The sequence below is a fragment of the Aythya ferina genome, assembly GCF_964211825.1.
Source record: "Aythya ferina genome assembly, chromosome: 5".
Classification (NCBI taxonomy): Eukaryota; Metazoa; Chordata; class Aves; order Anseriformes; family Anatidae; genus Aythya; species Aythya ferina.
The window spans coordinates 20123471-20141224 of NC_140301.1; positions in this window are offsets into that span (position 1 = coordinate 20123471).

Consider the following 17754-nt stretch of genomic DNA (forward strand, 5'->3'; position numbering starts at 1 on the left):
TCAAGTTGCTTTAGACAGACTCTTGTAGTGATCTTGCACCTGGAAGTGATGCCTGTGCCTGTGGAGGACATGGGATAATAGTGGATTTTTTTTTTCTAATGGTTGAGATCTGAGGATGTGCTTCAGTTAGGAGCTGGGTAGGCAACAAGGTTCTCTTCCTATTCTCTCTCATCTTACCAAGTCTTAAGGACAAATGGTGTAAAGCAGCCTTTGCTCCTGCTACTCTGTGACTGGGAGCATTGCAGCTTCCCTGATTGAGTTCCCATTGCTGGATGGCAATGGAAGCAGCAGAATTTGCAGCAGGATCAGAATAGGTCTCCAAAACCAACCATGGTGGTTGCCATATGAGGGTGAGCAGAAGTTCCAAGAGATGGTGGTTGCTGAATGAAGTGAGAGCCTGGAACTCTTCCTTCCTGGAGAGCACTAGAAATTGTCCCATTTCCAAAGCACAGCAATCACAGAATCATTAAAATTGGAAAAGACCTCCAAGACCATCTGGTCCAACCATCCCCCTACTACCAACGTCACCCACTAAACCATGTCCCTAAGTACTACATACAACCTTTCCTCAAGCACCCCCAGGGCGGTGACTCCACCACCTCCCTGGGCAACCTGTCCCAACACCTGACTGCTCTTTCTGAGAAGAAATGTCTCCTAATTTCCAACGTAAGCCTCCCCTGGCACACCTTGAGGCCATTCCCTCTAGTCTTATCACTGGTTATCTGTGAGATGAGGCCAACCCCTGGCTCCCCACATCTTTCTTTAAGGTAGTTGCAGAGAGCAGTAAGGTCTCCCCTGAGCCTCCTCCAGACTAAACACCCCCAGTTCCCTCAGCTGCTCCCTACAGGACTTGTGCTTCAGGCCATTTACCACCTTCATAGCCCTTCTCTGGGTGTGCTCCAAGGCCTCAATGTTCTTCTTGTAGTGAGGGGCCCAAAGCTGAATACAGTACTCAAGGTGTGGCCTCACCAGAGCAGAGCACAGGGGGACGATCACCTCCCTGCTCCTGCTGGCTGCACCATTCCTGACACAGCCAGGATGCCGCTGACCTCTTGGCCACCTGGGCTCACTGCTGGGCTCACTGCTGGCTTATGTTCAGGCGAGCATCCATCAGCACCCCCAGATCCTTTCCTCTGCGCAGCTTCCCAGCCACTCTGCCCCAAGCCCGTAACACTGCATGGGGTGGTTGTGGCCAAACTGCAGGACCTGGCACTTGGCCATGTTGAACCTCATCCCACTGGCCTATGCCCATTGACCTATCCTGTCCAGGTCCCTCTGCAGGGCCTTCCTACCCTCTGGCAGATCAACACTTCTCCCCAGCTTGGTGTTGTCTGTGAACTTACTAGGGGTGCACTCAATTCCCTCATCCAAGTCATCAATAAAGCTATTAAAGAGGATGAACCCCAGCATTGACCCCTGGGGAACACCAATGGTGACTGGTTGCCAGCTAGGTTTTGCCCATCTTTTCCCCTTTTTTCAAAGAGTTAATGAAAACAATGAGAACATAAGAATGGCATGAGCGACAATGTGTTTGGCAGGCTTTAGTTTATTAAGTGAAGTCACTGATGAAAGAAGTCTGCAAAATGAAGATCAAACGAGCTATGGATTGGTGCTGATAAGAGGTTTAGAAGTAGAGAAGCCTAGGACTACTTAGATCCTATTGGGGTAGAGGATTACAATATACATGCCTGTTTGCCATAAGAGACAGCTCACATTTTGTTAATGAGTTTCATCCCTCCTCCTGACCAAAGTAATTCAAAAAGTGATGGACGTGGCCATAAGTAAACATAAACCCAGATGATACCAAAAATCAATTATTTAACTGAGAAAAATTTTGTGTTTATCCCAAGTGGAAATCTATGTTTGTAGTTTCGGTTTAAAAAAAAAAAAAACAACAGAAAAAAAAGGAAAAATGCCTTAGATCATAAGATAAAGCTGCACCATATTTCTGATTCTTCTTTTTTATTATTTTTAAATTATTTTTTATTTTTCCTTGTGGTCTTTAAACAAGGCATAAATCAATATGAAGAATCAAAATATGTCATTTTTTAGTTAAAAATCCTACTTAATAAGATATGGGTTTAGAAATACAAAAGGTAGTGGCTTTTATTTTTATTATTATTAATATTTGTGTGTGTGTGTGCATGTTTTTAATTTGATTACCATACGTTTCTATGCAGCTAGAATTTCTGTTAAGTTAGAATTCTATTTTATGGACACAAATCATGAAAACACTGAACTTAGATCACTCAAAAAAAAAGGGGGGGGGGGGAAGGGAACACATTTTTCTAAAATGCAAAGTTACTTTTCAGATGTTTGAAGCTGTAGCACAGCACTAAGGCAATAAATCTTTCTGCAATTCTCAAGTCTAGCAAGAATGGCAAAAACATTGGTAATGAATTGGGAAGAGGAATGATGAATTTTGAAGGTCGGTGGAGCTTCTATTTACCACCCTCCATGATGTTTCTACTAGACGGCAATGGGCTGGAAGAATCCCTAGGAATATACCGAATTACTGAGATAGTGGAATACTTTTCTGCTTGAAGTACTGCCAGCAGAGAAAGGAAAGACTGAGTTCATTTTTAGCCCAAGCAGCCAGTGAGGTGTGAGAATGATTGGAGTAAAATAAAAATGTTTTCTGACAAGAAAAGAATGGATTGGTTATGTACAGAAGTAAGTCATCTGCATAGAAGTTGAGTATATGGTGAGAAGCAGTTATGTGGAAAGCAGTGCTCCCTAGATGACCTTTAGATCATCATAGCTAAAGGTTCATCAGTTTAAAATGACTGTCTTGGATGAAAATGGCAAACCTAGTGTGCACCTCTGAAAATATAAGAGTATTTAAAGGTAGCTTTCTGAGCACTTGGATAGAAGGGCATTTGTAAAGAAGAGGAAACCAGCTTGATAAAATGAGAAATGAAGCTGCCTCATTCAAGCATGTATAATAGCTATTGTCGTTCAATACGGCTGAAAGGCTTTTTTCTGCAGCTAATGGAAAATGAAGCTTCTAGGGTGTCACTAATTTTGACAGAGACCTCAGTGTCTTCAGTTGTCTCACACTTAAATGGGATGTGCAAATATTCTTTCATGTTCTCTTTTGTTTTCTTGGGTGTTAAATCCAAAATTACTGGTCCTTGGTGCTAAGACCGTATTACCAATATTTGCTTGAAAGGTTGTCTGTGGTTAACCTAGTTTCTGCCTTGACTGCAAACAATCCCTTCATGTGATCTAATGCCTCTGCCTCATATCCACATCCTTGAAAAAGTCATCTTCATTCTGGGACCTTTCTTGATTTTTAGAAAATTCCATCCAACTATTTGTTTTTCTATTCTCAATCAGCATTATATGTCATATTTAATGTATTACATTTGTTCATAAATGGAATTGTATGTGGTATGAAGTAGTGACTGTCTAAGGCTCAGGTTCATACGTGGTTTCCATCCTTGTGTCTAAGGGTCAACTGAAATCATTTAAGAAATCAGGTATTTCAGTAGACTTAGGAGCCTTAAGACTTCTATTTATGTGTTTGTGTAATATGAAGGACGATAAAATTAAAATATTTATTATATATATATAGTTTAATATGTATTGTAAGGTGTCAACATATGAATGCTTGGAATCAGTTTAAGCCCTCTGAAGCCACTGGCATGATGCTAGCTTTTGTGGAGTCTACCTGGCTTATCCCAATATTTTTGCGAAGAGAAGGTCAGACCCCTTTTAATCCTTCTATTCAAACTCTGCACTCTGGAGAACCGTGTTTATTTTATTTCATTTTTTGACTCAATTATCTTTTGTTTGTACAGCTCAGACATACCATTACGAATACAGCATTAATATGAAACGCTTGTTACTTCATGCGTGCTGAGCACACAATGTTAAATTATTGCCATGCATTGTGAAGTGACAAGTTTAGTATTATTGAGAGGCTCTGCTCCACTTGTTTTTTTTTTTTTTTTTTTACTTTAATCAAAAAACGGAGCTATCTCAATCAAAACATGTTTCTTAAATTTAAAAATACAATGTACAAGGTTGGCCTGCCTGTCTCTGAAGCCTGAGGTGGGATTCTTGGAAATGTTAGACCAATTATTTTTTAAGTGGTCTAAGGAGAGGAGCCACATGCAGCAGGGCTTAGTTCTTAACAGGCTTTTTCCTTCAAAGAATATGTGAGGCCTCAACAAAGAGCATGAGTGTGGTCAAAGTTTGGCATGTAATATGAAGAGTAGGAACAAGGTGAAATTGGGTAATTAAAAATAAGCCACAGAGAATTTGAATGACAGAACAGAATAGGGGCCATGAAGCAGGGAGCCACCTGTGGAAGTTATAGGAGAATAACTGGATAGATGGAAAATGGGCTGCTTGTACAGCCGCTGTAGGTGAACAGAAAAAAAAATAAGATCGCTTTGCCTAGATTCTGTGTTTTGGCCACGTTTTGTTTTTGGCAGAGGTGTAAAACCACAATGACTGAAGGCAGAGCCTTAGCCAGTGTATGGCAGGTGGGATCATCACCCTAAAAGGACACAAGAAATTGTGGAGGTCTTTTTTTTAAAAAAAAACAACACTATACCATAGAAAGTGTCTCATGCATTAGAATATCTTACAAGAACTGTTCTTGCAAAGAAAATATCCTGTCAGTCCCTGCTGCAGGTTCATATGAGAAGTGGCAGAGTGTGACTTTGTTGTCCCAGTTTGCTAACATATTTATCACCTGCTTTTAAACAAGACATAACCTTTCTTTCAGATTTCCTTCTGACACTGGCTAAGGCTCTGCCTTCAGTCATTGTGGTTTTACACCTCTGCCAACACCTTAGAAAAGACCTGGAGCTCCCCCTTCCCCAGCGTTTTAGCCCATTTTGAAAACTCAGTGTAGCCCCAGCCTGGCAGCAATCTCCCACTAGGACCACACTCATACTTGGGAGTCTTTCTTGCAGAATTTTGTCTGTTAGTTTCCTCCAGCTTGAGAGGAAAACAAAATTTTCTGTTCCTGCCTTTGTAAAGCCAGATATAGACATTTTTTGCTTTACAGAAATATTTTCTATTATAAAATAAACACAAAACATTCTATAACATAACTATTTTATATTTTCCATATAACATAAGCACTACTATATATAGCATTCAGTTATATAAAATATTTTCTGTTTAACCTGCATGTAAAATATTAAAGTTACCCAGAACTAGGTCACTGGGTTTGAAATGGACGTCTTAACAGTGCAAAGTGGTTCTTTGAGAGGCTGCGATTTTATTGGCTTGTTGTGGAAGGCTTTGTTACAGCTCCCGACTTTCTAGGAAACCTGTGACTTGATAGGTTTGATATCCCAGACTTTGTTCAGACAGTGCTCTTGCAATTCAAATAATTACATTGCCCAATAAAAACAGAGAGAAAAACAATTTTCAGAAACAGCAATCTGAGTTGGCCAGAGGGTAACTACTTTTATTATACACAGAGGAAACATGAAACCTGCTTGTATTCCAGGAAAAGAAAGGGATCAGAGTATTCTGTCATACAGATGTAAGACTAAGAAAACAAACTTGGCCTTGGTTTTCATAGCAGTCAGCATAGGATTTTTTTTTTCTCTATAAATGTAATGGATGGGGCTATACACAGTCCAAATAAATAAATAAATCACTATGTGTTACAACTTTGGCATCGGAGTTAGACCTCTGTTTTTATATAGCCTGCAGCCAGTCACCTGGGTCTAGTTTGTCCAGAAACTCACCCCACTCTACCTCTTGAAAGAAGGTTTCTAGATAGTTTTAATCGTCCTGGTGAAAGGTCAGCATTTTCATGCAGTGTAGCAGCTGAAAAAGAAAAGAAACAGACTTCACAGCAGATCTAGCATGTTTAAATTGATTATTTGTGAATTGTAAACGTGAGAAATCATGGGCAGTTATCCTTCACTGTGCCAGTGATCATCACTGAAGATATCTAGGAAGTCAGGACCCTGGGTGCTCTGTGTGGTAGTAGTGCAGTTCTTGCTTCAAAGAGGTCGCAGTCCTGGGTAATGACATTGATGCATAGATTTGGGGTAGAGGAAAGTCATGTCACTGTATGAATACATTTTCTTCTGTGCTAAATGTACACATCAAGTAGCCCTCCATCTTCCTGGCTGCTCTGAGCAGGAGTTTGACATGTACATAAGTGAAAAAAAAATCTATTAAAAGGAAGGGGATCAACAGAAGAACTTAAAGGCATGAGGTTGGGGGTGACATAACTGATACAATGATGAAGGGAAATGATTTTGACAGTCGGTGTTGACAAGTGAGGGCAGAGGTACAATGACTATGTGGTTTAATATCTTTGTGACAACGGTGGTAGCCTAATTTAAAAGGATGTGCAGAAATGGGTCATTCAAAGCAGAAAAGAAACCAGGGGAAAAAATGACTGCTGTTTGTCTAGAGGATCCTTTCAATTTCAGCTGTCCAAGATACCAGAGAAGACAGATGAAGAAGTAGGAATAGATGAAGAAGGATAAATAGATCAGTAGAAGACAGGAACATTTGCAGCTGTTTGGCACACAGGGCACAATGGCAGCAGAGGGGCTTAGACAAGAGACTTAGAGGTACTTTGCAGAGGGGAGAGAGGCTGCAGGCTGATGGCATACTCAGAGGAGACAGTCTGGACAACCTAGAGTTGAATGACGTGAACCACAGAAAGAGCCAAACATTCCCGTGTTGCAGACTCTTTCTCTCTCTCTCTGTTTTAATGAAATTACAGGCATCAAACCCAGCAGATGAAAAGCTTGCTGGATCAGTTTCTCTGTAGATAAAGAAAAAAACCTGTGGTGTCAGAAAAATATTATACGTGACAACTTTGACAGAGGGATCATGAAATCAGAGGGAACACGGACAGAATACAGCACTGGGGTTATCCTGGGTACCCACCTTCATTTTGCTACCACTAGCTCGCTCATTCTTAACAGCCAGCACCCAGAATCACACGCGCATGCAGAAAGAACCATATAAACATTTTCTGCTGGGTGAACTTTATGCAGAAAAACACAAACCTATTACAGTTAATTACCCGAAACTCCTTATGCTGCCTGCAGCTGAAAAGAGTGGCTATCATCTTGCAGTGGGTGACGGAGGATGGGGTTTGATGTGCTGTAGATAAGGGCCCAGTACAGCACCCACAGCTCTGCATGGCGGCGTGTTGCCATGTGCTTGGCACTGGTGCAAGGCAATAGCCTGGAATTCAGTCATGTTGTGGCTAGATTGGTTTCCTCAGAAGGAAACCAAATAGAAGGTGAGAGTAACAGAAAACTGCCTTTAGAATAACCTCTGACAGTCTGCAGGTTTCTGTGACATCTTAATATCAACATTGCACAACAGAGGGAGTAGATTATACCCATTAACACAGGCGGATCTGTTGTTCAAGGCTTTTAACTCTTGCTCTGCAATTCAGGGAGTGCTGAAGCTTGCAGGTATCTGTGTGTTGTTTGTTCCTGCTGCTCTGGTGCAGGGAAGTGCTGCGAACGTGTGCTGCTGGCAGGGCTGGGCCCAGGGGACGTGAGCAGCTGAGGAACAGGAACTCGAGCATGGCAAAGGCCCAACTGGAATCCCCCGCTGGAGAGCGGCCAGGGCACGTGCGAAGTCGCTGCTTCCCTGCTGGGTTTCTGATCGCCGTGTACTGGGGAGTCATTTCTGAAGAATTCTGCCTGCATCGGGCACCTTTAATATTTTGGCAAAAGGTTTTAGCTGGCACAGGGGAATGCTTCTTGCTTCAGGCTCTTCTCCGGAGATGAGGCAATGAAAGAAGGATGTGCCCAAGACACTGCCATCATTCTTTTAAATGTAAATCAGGGCGTTTAATATGTTTGCATGAAAGGTGCCTGTCTTGTAAATCAGGCATAAAGGGGTTGTTGAAGTGAAGCATTTTCTAGCAGTCTGGCTTTGAGATGAAATGGATAGTTGTAGCTAGACCTGCTTGCAGAAAAAATGGCAATACTTTTCAGGTCAGTTGCAGGTATTGGTCTCCTCTTACGGATCAAGAAGCAGGACAGAACTGTTACCGTGATGAGGGACTTACACTTGCTTGATGCATTCCTTCAGTAAGAGATATCTGTAAGATTGTGTGGAAGCACTACCAATTTACTGTTCTGCTTTATAACCCGGTAGACACCCAAACAGTTCTCCTTACAATCCCAATCAGATATGTGTATAGGAGTCATAAGCTAGCTGCATGCTCTTGGGCAGACAGTTTATGATGGAGGTGTACCAAGTAGGTGTACTGATAGTAACACCCATTACTGATTTTTTTGGGAAATTCCATGAGGAAAAAAAAAAAAAAAAAGATTTGTACAGAATTGTGCTCTCAGATTTTGGACTTGATGATCCTTAAGGGTCCCTTCCAACTCAGGATATTCTATGATTCTATGATTCTATGATTCTAACTGAACCTGTGGTACCAGCAAATGGTTGGAAATATGTCAGCCATGCTTCAGTCAACACTGCAGTAGCTTTGAACCAGCTTGGGGAGCACAGGCAAGTGAAAGGAGATATCAGTAATTTCAAGTAGAAACTGGATTCATTGTTTTCTTACCAGGCTCACTCATTAAGAGGAATATGTACTGAACTCAGAAGCTATTGACCTGAGGCACCTCTAGCATTTTAATAATAGCAGCTGTAGACAATCTAAGAAAGCTTTGTTTAATGTTTCTAAATATTAGTCTCTCTTCTTGGAAGCATATCTGATTATATCTAAAATATTTCTTAACCAAATAATATGAATAGTATTAACTGGAAGAAAAATCCAGTACAGTAAATCCCTGTATGTGAGACAGTGAATGATCTCACAAAGGAAAAAAAAACAACACTTGTTTTCACCTCTGTACAGCACAAGTTCTCAAAAAGTCTTCACATAAAAGTTAGCCAAATTCAACTGAATATATCTGTCAGAATTTGCTCTTGCTCTTAGCCATCTTTTCTCTTATTTTGTTACCTCCTGGACTCTGTAAACCACAATCTCTGAAGAAAAAGGTAGTGGAAAGTGCAGTTAGGGGCCTCTGGTCAGTTAAGAACAAAAGGCTATTAGAGGACCTGTCAGACATAATAGTTGGCTAATTCTCTCTCTCTCTCTCTCCCTCTCTCTCTCTTGTGCTCTCTCGCGCTTTCTTTTTTCTTTTTCTTTTTTCCTTTTTTTTTCTTTTTTTCTTTTTCTTTTTTCCTTTTTTTTTTCTTTTTTTTTCTTTTTCTTTTTTTTTTTTTTCCTTTTTTTTTCCTCTTTTTTCCTTTTTTTTTTTTTTTTTTTTTTTTTTTTTTCCTGAAGGCTATCTGGGAGCATATGTGTGTCTTCTACTTCCTAAACCATCTGATTAAGGGTGTGTGTGTGTGGTGGGGAGGTCCTCACCAGCATAGAAATATTTCTACATCACAGTCCAGACACTCCAGGTCTAAAAATAGTCCTGCCATCCACTGTGCTGTTGCATGTAGGTATGCTAAGAGGATGAATACACTATGAAAAGTCCACTTTTGTGGAACTCCACATAATGTTCTACTTTAAGTCAAAATTCAGAGAAATCTGACAGGCTATAAAGTACAATTAAAACTAAGCACATCAGTAATAAGAAGCCACAAAGCATGCATAATCATGAGATAAATGACCTCAATGGACAGATGATGATGAGCCAAGGAGAAGCCAAGGTCAATTATCAGAACTTCTAATTTTAATGCTATAATTAATAATGAATATTTCAAGAAAGAATCTTTAAAGAATAATTGTATTCTGCTATTAAAACCTGTTAAACGTTAAACTTATGCAATTTATGCAAATTAATCTGATAAGAGGAGACAATTAAGGTTTATAATTAACAGATAAATACAAATGATCCAGTGATGAAGGTCTTGGTTTCTCCTCTGTCTTATGAGACAATGTAATTGATTTTTATAAATGCTAATTTATATGCACTGCTAACCATTAATACATTGAAGAGATCATTTATTAAATTAAAGATGAATAGTGGTGTATGCGAAGATAATACCTGAGTTTTCAACATCTTAAAGATAAAAAGGAAGCAGGAAGAAACCAAAGATTTGAGTGTGATTTTCTTTTTTTTTTCCAACAACCTTTGACATGCCAAGTGCGAGTAATAGGAAAAAAAGTTCAGTGGAGACAAACAACAGCCTTTGTTCAATAAGTCTTTACGTGACAGCAAGAAGGATTTTTGGCACAATCCTGGCCTTTTAACGTTTGTTCTCATGGACTAGAAGTAATGCGTGTTCTTATTTTGCTTTGCCTTGCTGTGCTTTTTCTTTGTGTTCTCATACAAGAAGATGGCACGTTCACCTTGGAATGAAGCTGCTTGTTACAGGGTGGGGGAAATTTCTGGGGGACCAGTGTGCTAACTTGGCGTTCTGTTTCAAAAAGACGTCTCCTTTCTATCTGAGGAGTTATGTTGGCTGCATTTTCTTTTAAAAATTAATAACTTTGTAGAATGTAAGATGGCATTTTGCCAGCTCCTATAATTATAAGTAAGTATAGTAAGCCTCTCTGCTTCCTTATGGTTAAAGCTTTGTATTAGCTATAAAATGGGATGCATTCCATATATTATTTCTTGTATCCACCCTCAGAATTGTGATATCTTCTAGCTTTGTAAAGGCAGCTGCAAACACTAGTTACAATTATGTGTAGCTTTATCATTCATAGCCCTTTCCCCCTTTATTTATTTTTATTTTTTCTCAAGGGTGAGGTTGTTGGCTGAATGCAGCAGGTGCTTGCAAGGCAGCTTCAGAAAGGTGGCTCCCCATGATCCAAAGAAAGTCCTAAAGGGTTGAGGAAGGGGGAATGAAGCAACCATGCTGCTATAGCAGATCTGATTACCTCTAAGACTAAACTTCCAGCAAGTATGGGAGACTTTTGCAAGATCTAAATATAATGACAGTATATTTTAATATATATATATATATATATTATTTTTTTTTTCTCTAGACTTCTATTCTTGGCACTGCATTCTGTGCTGAGCTGGGCTCTGTGGAACTGACTCAGAAGGTCAGTACTATGGGAGCTTCAAAAAGCACATACAGGGGCTATTGCAGGTGTAGGCAAAACTTGCACCTACTAATGCAATAATGCAATCAGTGAAAAAATCTGTGGTCTTTTATCAGGGACTGATGTTGCTTGCTGACTTCAGTGTAGTTTTGTGATCTAATTCCACACAGAATTTAACTTTAAAAAGATGCATTAATTTATTGCCCAAGCAGATGAGATACAGCTCAAGGTATTCTCCTGGACATGTTTCCTGTGCTGTCCTAAACAAGAATGGATCAGAGCAGTTATCTTTTTGTCTTCTCACACAGACACTCTTCTAACATAAATCATCTGGAGATATTGACCATAGATCAGAAATACAGGCCTCTGCTTCTAAATGTTCCTGTGTGATGCTTCTCCCACTTCTGGATTTCCTTGAACAACAAGCTACCTTTAATATTCTTTTCAGAAACCTTTTGTATCACCTTTTTGTCCACACATTTGGCTACATAGGACTAAAAGCACGGTTAGGAGGAAAGTGCATCCAAGCTGGACTCACCTGGGGCTGTCAGGGCTTCCTAACCCCCTGGTGCAGCTGAAGCAAGAGTGTAAAATGACCCAGGTCTCTGGGCTCTGAGTAGTGCTGGGTGCCAGAGCAGCCTGGCAGGATGATGGACTGCAGCCCTGGCAGAAACCCCTTGAGGTTCCTTCAGGGTTTCAGCAAGACTTTTGTTGCTGTTGCAGTCGTTCAGCATTTTCCAATGAAATTCTGCTTCACTGGGAAGTTGCAGATTGATTCAGTCTGCAAGTCTCTGTAAAGGCCTGTTAAGCAAGTGTCTTGGGAATTTTGAGTGTAAAGTCTTTTTTTTTTTTTTTTTTTTTTTTTTTTTTTTTTTTGTACCAAGTCTTTAATGAGCCTTAATTTAATTAATAGATTTGTAGTGAAAGTACTCGTTACCTTTGATTCTGGAGATGAAAGTCCAAATAGTCCCATAATATTTAGTTACATAGCAAATGCTGCCCTTGTATAAAAATGCAAGAACAGGGCTTTGGTACAAAAAGAGAAAAGGAGAAGCAATTTCAGGACACTTCTGAACAGCGATCTACTCCCCCTACTTGCCCCCCTAAAATGAAAAAAAGGCACTAGGTTCTTATTTATTTATTTATTTATTTTTATGTATCTAAATTCAACTACAATCACTATTTAAAATCAGCCTCTAGAGTATGTAGCCTCTTCTGCAGACTGAGTACTCCCTGCAAACAATCATTAAGACCAAGCTGGGGCCAACTTACACTCCCCTGACCTGTCATAAGGAGATAGATTCCAGCTACCCTGAGGATATCTTTTCCATTTCTACACTGATGGAAATCATGTAGTAAGGACTGCTTTTAAAATCATTCTTCCTGGAAAAAAAATGCTACAACGTCATGTCCCTGACAAATGCACAGCCTGTTGAGTTCACGTAGTGAGTTGTTGGCTACCTTGGAAGCCAGGAAATGTGTGTCCTTTGCTGCTCAGAAATATGCTGGGTGAAATGATAACAGAATGCTGTTCTGCATGAGCATGGGTCTGGGGATGTGCTAGAAAGAAACCAAATCTCTGACAAAATCCTTGCTTATACTCAGACCTCTTTATGAACCTTAGAGGTCCTTAGTAGCGTGTATGTATTTTTCTTGTAGTATCTTTTTGCATTGATATCACCTAATATAGATGACTTGGTAGAATGAGTAGATGAGGAAGACTGCAGCCAAAGCTCTTGATCTTCTGTGCACACCAGAAAGAATTTCAGGGCTGCTGCTTGCAAGAAATATTGTTTTAAAATCATTCTGAAACATTTGTATGGAAACAAAACCAAATCTTGGTGACGAAGCCATAAACAGGAGGACAGGTCCTGGTGACAGAAAGGGCTGTTCACTTGTGGCAGTGACACAACAGAGACACACTGGGACTGCTGGATGGGACACTTAAGGAATTTGGTGGTACAGAGCTGGCTCGTCCTAGCTGGGCGTCTGCCTGCCTCTGGCCATGGAGAGGCAGCAAGTCCTCAGTCCAGTCCTGGCTGCTCTGGGCACTGGCACATGGTGAATACCAACTGGGTGTTTCCTAAGAATGAGGAGGAGTACATCTTGAAGAGCCTTAAAGAAAAGGGGGAACTTTTAATGATTAATTCTAGGATTATTTTTAGACGGTAAATAGAAAAAAAAATCACTAGTGTTTTTTTTTTTTTTTTTAATTCTCTATACTTTTTTAATGACAATCATAATGAAAGCATTCTAATAATTTGAAAGTAATCTTATGAACATGTTGGTTTCTTATTATACATATATTACACCTCAATAATCCTTTAGATGCTTTGTCAGTCTTTAGTTACGTTATGGGAATTAAGCTTAGAGGTGTTTAAATTTGGGAAGTGTTGACTTTTTTGGAATTTATCATTACATGAAACTAATTTCAGAATTTTCCTTTGAAATTGGAAATCTATCTAAATGTTGTCAGAAAACCTTTGTTTGAAATCTCATGAAAATACTGGCAATTGTTTCATGTCATTTCAGCTTTATAGTTTACATAATCCATTTCGAGAAAACATCAGCCTTCTTCATTTCAGCCACCAGGAGACACTTGCTGTACAGAAGTGATAAGGCGCTTTAGCTAATAAAAAGCAAAAGCTGCCCAGAATGATTCGGAAAATAAAATACAGCTCACAGCGTTGCAGTTGTTAAAATGGGCCGTGTTTGAGCTGCAGAATATTTCAAGTTGGAGACAACCTGTGGGGGTCATTTAGGTCCCATACGCTGCCCCAAGCAGGGCTGCCATCACAGCTGGCTCAGGTTGCTCAGCCTGTGCAGATCAGGTGTGAACCTCTCTACAGAGAGAGATCCCACAGCCTTTCCCAATGTGCTACTATTCCCATTGCCTTTTTTTCCCTTGTACCCAACTGATGCTTCTCTCGATGCAGCTTGTGACCCTTGTCCTAGGCCAGCCACTGGGTATCTCTGTGAAGTGTTTGGCTCTGTTTTTTTTCAAGCTGTTGTAGGTGGTGGGAACAGCCAGAGTCACTAGAGACCACTGCAGTGGGGACAAATGTCAACTTATACTCCTTAAGCTTAACAAATGGGAATAGCATTTTAGAATAGCATTTTAAATGAGATTTTCAATTCTGAAAGTAATCCTTACTTTTTAATTTACTAATAAAAGATTGAATGGAATCTCAGAATTTCAGAAATTCTCTTTGGATTGAGAATAAAAATTAAAAACATTTTGGGAAACTTTCCATTTGTATGTCTGAAAAAAAAAATTCTTATATTGTAGTCATGGTAGATGCACATTGTTTTTCTGCTAAGGGTGACAAGTGAGTGCAGGGCATCCTATTTCTCTGTAGGAGAAAGTTAGGGAGTGAGGAAAAATATAATATCTTTACCTGTTGTTTTTGCTATGGTGAGATTTTGTTCTCTTTTTGACATGAATGTACCAGTTTATTCACCTTTAAGCAATTTTGTTGAGCTGCATTGCAGGTTTGACTGACTTGTTGCTCCTGCAGTATGGCTGTAAATCACTGCACAGTGATACTGAAGGCATGTCAGCCACACAGGGCACAAATTCTACTCTGAGGATGGGGAATAGGAGTTGCCTTCAATTGGCCCATCCCCTAAATCTGAGCATGGCCTTAGCTGGAAGGCCATGTACATGTGAGGGTGGAAGTTCTGTTCCGTTCTTCCAGTTTATTACTTGTGTAGCAGGTTCACAAATGCTAAATGTTCACTTGTAAAAAAAATTTACCTGCTACAGCATTGCATAATTTGGAATTTCACTGGAAATCCTAAATATCCCGTTAATAGCATTGAGTTCACCCCTACAAAAAATTATGTGAGCTTCAGAATGGAGATATGAATGGAAGTCCCTGAGACCAGCTTGAGTCACATGGGCAGTAAAAAGAGTATTTGACATGTTCCTAGAGATTTGTGAATCTGGCACCTGTGATATGATCCAAGGCCTTATTAGTTTTGTGAGTGAACCAGATAGCCTGTTTTAAAGAAATAAGTGTCTGGAGAGAAAAAAATGCTCAATAAGTGATTAATATTGAACTAATTAGTAATTTAGTAGGGGTTTGATGCACTTTGCAGGGGAAATAAAGTTGATTTCTCATCTAATCTACTCAACAACAACACTTTCTCACTTAAGATTGAGCATTGGTTTCATGTACTGGTTGTTTACTGTTTGCTTTCAGCTACTCAAAACTCAGGTGTTTTTATTGTGTTTGAGTAGGAAAGAAACATCACAGTGATGTGGTAGAGCTCTTGACAAATATTTGAAAAAGAGTAACTTTAAGTTTCAAAGTGTAAAATGTTGAAAACACTCAATTTCCTCTTATTTCTTCTTCTTTCCTACAACTAGATGACCAGCAAACTTGCAGAAATGTCTGTGGTTCTAGTTGCCTCTCACTGCCACTGTTGTCATTCAAACAAATGGCCTTTGCCATGGATTGGGAACGACAAGGATAGAATATGTGGAAGTGCAAATTTGTATTTGTTTGATGAAATTAGGACTGAATTTGATGTTCAAATGTAGCTTTTGGACAGAACTCTGACTTCCTTGCGTATAGAGGCAGATCCCACCATCTGGTCCTGCCCCACCTTCCCCCGAGGTATGCAGGTCTCTGAACCAACAGTGCTGTGCTGTGTGCCTTTACAGGCAGTGTCTAAACCAAATGCTTAGTACTTAATATGATTGGTCTACGCATATTCTGTTCCCAATTTCTGCAAGATGCACATTCCTTAATGATGTGTTTTTTCGTTGATACACAACCTACTGACTTTCTTCTGGATAAATTTTAATTAAGTTGTTTGATAGCCAGAACTATTTAGCTTTAAGTAATTGAGCAGATGATTGGATTCTTTAACCTTTTAAGAATCCTATTCTTTTCAACAACAGACTTAAATCCTTTCTCTTCTTCATATAGTCAAGAGATGTGTTTCTTAAAAAAAAAGAAAAGAAAAGAAAAGAAAAGGAAAAAAGTCTATGGAACACATTACTAATAGTCACCAGGTGTGGAACATGAGGTGAGGGCTTGATTCTTTTAGGTATCTGTAGGCACTTACAGGATTAATATCACATTATAAAGAATCAGTATTGGTCTTTAAGTTTTCAGCCTGTCATTTTAGAATGCCTAAAACAAATGAAAACAAGACAAGGAAACCTCTAAGTGGGAGAAGTTAGAGGCCTATCTTCTGGCTCAGCACATGCAAAGGCTTGTTTCCCACCAGGAATAAATGGCTTGGTTTAATGTGCTCTACGTTTCTTTTTCCGTTTTTCACAAGGAAAAGTATTGTGCTCGAGTAGTGGCATTAGGCCCATGGCTCGATGGTGATATGTAGCATGTGTTTTGCATTTTCTGAAGTCCTGAGTATATGCTGAGGTCCTGAAGGAATCCAACGTATCCCTTCTGTGCCTGTCTGCAGAAACTCAGAAGGAAAGCAGAAAAGCATTTAGGAACTGGAAGACTGAAGAATCTGAAGCTCATTAATCAGTCAGGACTGATTATTTTATTTTAGTATAGGGGAAGGAAATAAAAATTAGAGATTGGGAGAAATTATATATATATATATATATATTTAGCAAAATATGTCTACTTCTTTATAGCAAAAGGAGCGGTTGGTTGTTTTTCAGTTCTGCTTTTTCTCCTGGAAGAGAAGTACTTTGTGTATTGGGCTTACACTTGAGGGGAATTTTTGTCATAATGCATTAGTTCTTATCTAAAATCAAACTACTATGCTTGATTTTATGTGTAATGCTTTGCTCTTAATATTCTATGTGTGGTTTCACTCGCCCAAAGAGCTGGAAAGCAGTCTGGAGGAGGAAGTGGTAAGAATGTAGCTTATGAGCACCTAGGATTTCTATTAACAGGATTTCTTTCCTTTCCTTTTTTTTTTTTTTTTTAATGAGCTGGAGCCAGGCTTGGGTTGGGGAAAAAGTTTGAAAATGAACTCTGTGGACTTTGCTTCTGAGATGTGCTTGCTGCATCCCGGTGCTGGCACCCCTGTGTGTAGGTACAGACTGCAGGTCCATCTCCACAGTCACCGGGAACTGGCAGTTGCTACCCACGGACTACAATACTGGAGGACTTTTACTGGAAAAGTTTATGAATGGGCTGAAATGGCTGAGATGCCATTTTCCTCAGGTGTCAACAGCACAATGACGTGCTTTACACATTGGATCCTGATTAAAGAGACCTCTCATTAATGAGCTTGTTAGAGTGATATATTTCTTCTGTGCTAAAACAGAGGTGATAAATTTGTGTGAGGATATGGCAGTAACAAAAGAGTTACTTTGAGAAATTCCTATTGACAAATAATTTGTTTAAAAATTGCACTGCTCACTATGTTGTACAGGGATTCTTACTATGTTTTTAAGGGGCTTGAATGTTCAGTGAGAAACATGATCAGTTCCTTACCTCTGTGTTATATGCAGCAGGTTGGAATCCTAATGTGGATGAAAACAACCCAGGAGTTTCTGGAAAAGCCAGAGCTCAGTCTTCATTTCAGCTGAGAGGCGCATGAAAAAGCAGGAATAGTTACACAGAATATTTATTATTCAATATTTATTATTCAATACCCACTTATGTGCAGTCTGTTAATCATCTCTCAGATCCTCCTCCACTGTTTCTGAACTGACCTGAACACCTTTGTAGTCTGTGCTGAACCTTCTTTAGCTCCCTTCCCCGACTCAAGGTTTTTAGCCCTCCCAAATCCTGAGCCACTTTTTTGGCTGGAGACACTGCTTATGCTCAGTTGTC